Below are 6,000 nucleotides of genomic sequence, written 5' to 3' on the forward strand. Positions count from 1 at the left end.
GTTTAAAAATTGAGAACTGGGAAATGCAGCAGTGTGCAAAAGGTGAACTAGGTGGATTTCCATAGCAGAGCAAATTTGAAAATTTTCAAGTATTAAAGTCAGCAATAGCAAAAAGGGAATTTAAAGAGGCAGAAAGCTGGAAGCGAGAGATGGTGGGGCAATTGGCACTTGAAAATGCCAAATGCTCGGTTTTTGAGCAACAGGGAATTTCTGATGGCTATGATTTGGCAGGTTACTTGCAGTGCTATGAAGAGGAACTAGAGCTGCATGGGGTGCCAAACAAGAATCGGATTCTAAAGTTTGACAGGTTTGTGATTCCACATTTTATTGAGTGCATCCATGAGCTTTAGCAACAACATCTGCATAGTTGGAGCAAGTTTCAAGCTGCCGTTATCTGTGAAAGATGGGATCCAAGCATGTATGAAGATGATGAGAATTGTGAAATGCGCCTATTTATGTGGAGGTTGAAGATGATGAAGAAGTTGTTCTGGCAGTCTATGCAAAGCTGGGGATTGAAGATTTCATGATGAAGGTTGAAGCTGAAGACTTACAAGGTCGAGAAAGGCATGAAGATTCACATGTGTCTACACATGAGGGATTACAGGGTGTAGTTGTGCATGAGCATCTACAGGGTTTGGATACACTGGATTTTGAGGGCCTGAATGTTCAAGCAAATGTGTTTGAAGCTCCGCAAGGTGATGACTTAGAGGGGGTGCATACACCTTCTTTATCAAGCTTTGGTGATGCAGGGGACACAATGTGGCAGATTGATCCCCAATTTGATAGTGCGTATTCAAAGGGGATGCATGATCAAGTGCAATCTCTTGGGGTTGCCTATGCTTGGGATTTTCATTGTGCTAATCATATGGATCGGGTGGTAGATGCTATTTTCCGTGATCATGCTGAGCTTTGTGCTACATAATTTTAAAGATATTTGGATGATGAAGAGAGGATTCAAGATCAGTCTATAGCAAGTATGGCTAGTGTTGTACATGCCATATGTGAAAAGCCTAGTTTGCTACCTGAGATGTGCAGGGTAAAGAATTCTTCTGAAGCGGTGGACCCAGAACTTATGCGTTTATTATGAAGCCTTGGAAGGATTCTCAGTTATGGATGCTAAGGGTTCTAAGCAACCTAATTTTGTGCATAATCCAGTTTATGCAGATGCAACCGTTGAGGACCTTATGCAATTGCTGGTGATGAGGTTCTACTAGATTTTGGCTATGTACCAAACAGGGAATCTTTTCTTGATGATTCTTAAGAACCACATGAAGGGAGTTTCTCCAGGGCACTCACAGGCTCGGATGAGCAGGACCAAACTTTTATTTCTCAAGGGGATGAAGCTGCATTACCAATGCTTTTACCTGTAATTGATGATCAACCATTGGCAGAGCATGCTGAACAAGGGATATGGAAATATCTAATGATGCCTAATGCTTTATGGGATTTGGTGTTACCCTATGATATAGGGGAATTTTTGCTAGCTTTTGATCCAAGCGGAGAGGTTTATATGCATGGTCCAAGCCAATTGATGGATATGCCATTTGATTAAGGTGGAGCTGGAGCTATTCGTGACTTGGAGAGGTTGACTTCTATGCCATATGTTAGGTTCTTCAAGCCCAGTACTGTCCATGGGAAATACCTCCTAAAGGCATGCAAAGCACTTCTAGTTTGCATGGCCTAAGTTATATATGTTGTAAGGTTTTTAGAAAGAAAACATCAATAAAAAATCATGTTTCTTTTCTCTGGCTTACTGTACCGAACGCTCTCTCTCTCTCTCTCTCTCTCTCTCTCTCTCTCTCTCTCTCGTCCTTCACCTCGCCTTGCTCACAGCCCAACACTTGGTATCAGAGCTCCTTGGGTTCATGCTCAGGGCGGCACACAGGAAGCCTTGAATTGGCGGGATTTTTTGAAACGCTACAGAGTCCAGGAGGCTCGATATCAGATCATCGACCCTCATGCAAGTAAAGCCCACAAGGGAAATTGGTGACGACCCAGACAAGGTCGAAGCTTTTGAAGCTTGCATGACCTGCGTAATCACTCGGTGTTCCAGAGAGCCAACCACCTACTGCAGCACGTTATTTCACTTAAGTTTTGATTAAAATTTTCCTATTGAAGCTAAGGTTCACACAGAAGGAGGCCAATTACACTCTCAAGACACGCCGTCCATGCTCGGCGGATCAGTAGCCTATTGACTCATAAATACTTGAAGGCACGGTTCAAACACAGTCAATTGCGATTTTGAAGGCATTTTCACAAGGTCAAAAATGCTTCTAAAAGACTTTAACATGGCGTCAAAGATTGACAAATTTAATGGAACCGGCTTCCACACCTGGCAAGTTAAAGTTAAAGGTTATCTAATGCGGAAAAACCTACGAAACATGGTCAAGCCTCTCGCAACCGACGAAGCAGGCACTACATCTGCAGTAACTCGAGCCCTCTTTGCCGAGCAACAGAGGAAAGACGAACAAGCTTTTGGTATCATTCTAACTTCCTTAGAAGACGAATTTATTCATTATTTGGATGATGTTGATTCTTCAAGTGCTACATGGATAGAGTTAGAGAAACTTTTTGGTGCCAAAGCTAAGTATTCCAAAATGAGTTTAAAAATGGAATTGTATTCTCTTCGCATGCGTGAAGATGAAAACATTGCACCTTTGGCTAATAGATTGAAGAGTATTAAAATCAACTTGTTTATGCCAAAGCCCCAATACCAGAAGAAGATCTCATAGCCATTTTGTTAAAAAGTTTGACTGACAAATTTTATCAGATTGTTACTGTTTTAAAGGAGAAAGATTCGTTGCCCTCCTTGGATGGTATCATCAATTCATTGCAGGAAGAAGAACGCAGGGTACCTAGTACCAATTCTACTATTTTTCCCAGTGCATATACAATCTCTGATGCAATATCCCCCATCAGTTCTTCTGATACTTCCAATGCATATGTAGTCGCTATATGTGCTGCTACCTCATTTTCATCTTGACCATTTAGTGGAACTAGATCTTGTGCCATTTGTGGGCGTAACAATCATCAGACAAAAGACTATTTCAAGAAGAATCCTTGTGTTCACTGTGTTAAAACAAATCATCCATCAAACAGATGTTTCAAAAAGGTAAAAATCAAATTCATATGATTGAGGGAGACACCAAGCTTGCAATATATTCTGTTGATAATGATGTTCTTTAGTTAAACTTTTTCCATGTTTTTTAGTCAAAATAAATTGTACGGGCTCTAGACACTGCCACGCATGAGTGGTAAGACCTCCCAAAATTATCAGATTTTGTTCTCAAGTCCCATTTTTGTTATCACTTCTCATGAGGTTACTGGGTACACCTCAAACCCAAGGTTTGGCAGTGAACCAAAAACTCCATTTTTGGTAGCTAATTTTTTGACCTTCACCCTATCTGTTCAAGGGGGGGCTCTACATCATAGCACCAGGTTATGGATACACCAAAAATCCTTGGTTGTGAGAGAACCTAAAACTCACGGTTGTCGAGTATACCAAAAACTCGAGGTATCATGAGAGGGTCTGTCTAGTTCGGGCTTGAGGGGGGGATTGTTAGGTTCTTCAAGCCCAGTACTGTCCATGGGAAATACCTCCTAAAGGCATGCAAAGCACTTCTAGTTTGCATGGCCTAAGTTATATATGTTGTAAGGTTTTTAGAAAGAAAACATCAATCAAAAATATCATTTTTTTTCTCTGGCTTACTATACTGAACGCTCTCTCTCTCTCTCTCTCTCTCTCTCTCTCTCTCTCTCTCTCTCTCTCTCTCTCTCTCTCTCTCTCTCTCTCTCTCTCTCTCTCTCTCTCTCTCTCTCTCTCTCTCTCTCTCTCTCTCTCTCTCTCTCTCTCTCGTCCTGCACCTTGCCTTGCTCGCCATGAGATCTGTAGAGCAACAACCACCATAGCCGCTCGCAGCCCAGCACCATATGACCCAGGTGGTGTTCATTATGGTTTATGGGCCAATTCCTACTTATGTTCTGCTAGTAAGAAATTCTTATATTTTCCTTATAATCCGAGAGGAGGGTATCTTCTAATGAAGCCATAGGTTGAATTTTTTTTCAAAGCATGTACACAGTGGGGTAGTAGATATGTGTTTACAGGTTTATGTTTCCAATTTAAAATAAAGATTGGCACATACTAGAGGATGTGCAAGTTTAAAGGGGGTGGATGCCGTGCCGCTTTACGGACACGGGGTGAAAGACGAGGTTCTACCTACATTTTCAAGGTTTTGCCAAACTGATTTGGGGCCAGTTTTTTGCCATGATATCAGGAGATGATTGCAATGTATGCATTATGTGGGTTTTGTAGATCAAAAGTGCCTCAAAGTGAGCCAATTGGGCTGACAGGTGAAGATTGAACGATGGGCTGGTTTTCTACTTACACATGTAGAGCTTGAAGTGTTAAGTAAGCAGGTCCAGACGGCTTGTCAAACAGAGCTGCGATGCCCAAGATATTGAAGTATGAATGTGCAGTGCATTGCAGATTCTTGCCGGGCAGGGCAGCCGGGGGACAGGTGGCCCAAGTGGATGTTGGTGTATAGACTCATAGTGCTTGATTTATGGAGCTTGCTGGTCTTTTCAGATCGGCAATGTGAGTTCCGGATGTCAAGTTATTAGCAGTCAAAGTTTTGCCAGGGGCCAAGTTTGTGTCAATTTGCCCGCTTTGGAAAGTGTGCCTATAAAGGTTTTGGAGCTTGGTGTAGTCTACAGGGGTAGTCCACAGCATATGAAGCTAGTAGGAAGAAACAACATGTTAATCAAAGCCTGGAGCGCCCAGTTATGGCTTGTCAAATTTTGGACAGTTACTCGAGGGAAGGTTGCTGATGATTTTCAAGTTTTTGATCAGTTCTGTTGGAGGGCCAAACAAAGTCCGAGGGTAGTGGATTTTGCACTGATCAAGGTCTAGTTGAAGGCTTTTGGGTGGGTTTTTTTTGGTCCGACAATTGGCCTTGTGAGCAGCCACCACTGGCAAAGCTTCAAACTGAGGGGAAAAACAAAAAGAAAAAGATATTTTAGAGGCCTTTGGAAAATTAGAGGCACGAGGAGCTGCCACGTGGCTTTTGATTAGGCCCATATGTGCAGTGAAAGGCGGATGCGAAAGGATTTATAGCCTAAGACGTGCGCTCTCATCGGGTATCCAGTTGGGGTGAAGGTTTGGCTCGCACTGTGGCTATGGAGGGGGCGTCGGTTGGCACTGCGTGAGCTTGTACAGGCGCACCTGGTTCTTGTTTTGGTTGAAGGTGATAACGAAGGCAACACGATGGTGGCCAGTGGCCGATGGCTGGCGGAACTGATTGCTCCTATAGCTAATGAGGTGGCACCCTATAACGGTTATTCCCACGCCACTGGCCCCCCATCTTTTGAAGTGTAAAAACACCCCCCCAATAGCGAGGTCGCTATTGCTTGCTTAGGCGAGGGGTATCATGGCAGATTGCAGAAGAGAGGGAAAGAGAGTCCCGAGGCCAACCAAGGGGGGGAAATCCTGTGGAAGCCATCCGAGGAGGTATCCCATAGCAATGAGATAGAGGGCCACAAAGGCCAGTGAAGGGAAAAAGAGAGAGAGAGAGAGAGAGAGAGAGAGAGAGAGAGAGAGAGAGAGAAATCTTACAGTGTATCTGTTGTACCGCAACTCTTGGGTTTGGAAGCTTTGTTTCTTCATTGTATCAATAAATATTGCTCTTATTTGCAGTTTTCTCTCTCAACTCTCTTGAATCTTTAGTATTATGTGCAGTAAACTATTACTTACATATATATGCACTCTATTATCTTAATTTGAATGCCTGTTAAGCTCCTGTCTACAGCCAGAGGCCCGGTGCTTTCCCAGTTCAACACTGGAGAACCGCACACTCCAACAATGTCGCTTATAGACAGACACTATCTGAACCAATGCCTCTGGTGATTCCTATTGACAGGGCCCCCATAAAACCTTCCACAGAAAGATTTTCATTGACATTGGCCATTGCAGGACCCAAGAGGTTATTTGTGATCACCACCCAT

The sequence above is a fragment of the Adiantum capillus-veneris genome, chromosome 19, assembly GCF_014529385.1.
Source record: "Adiantum capillus-veneris isolate H3 chromosome 19, ASM1452938v2, whole genome shotgun sequence".
Lineage (NCBI taxonomy): Eukaryota > Viridiplantae > Streptophyta > Polypodiopsida > Polypodiales > Pteridaceae > Adiantum > Adiantum capillus-veneris.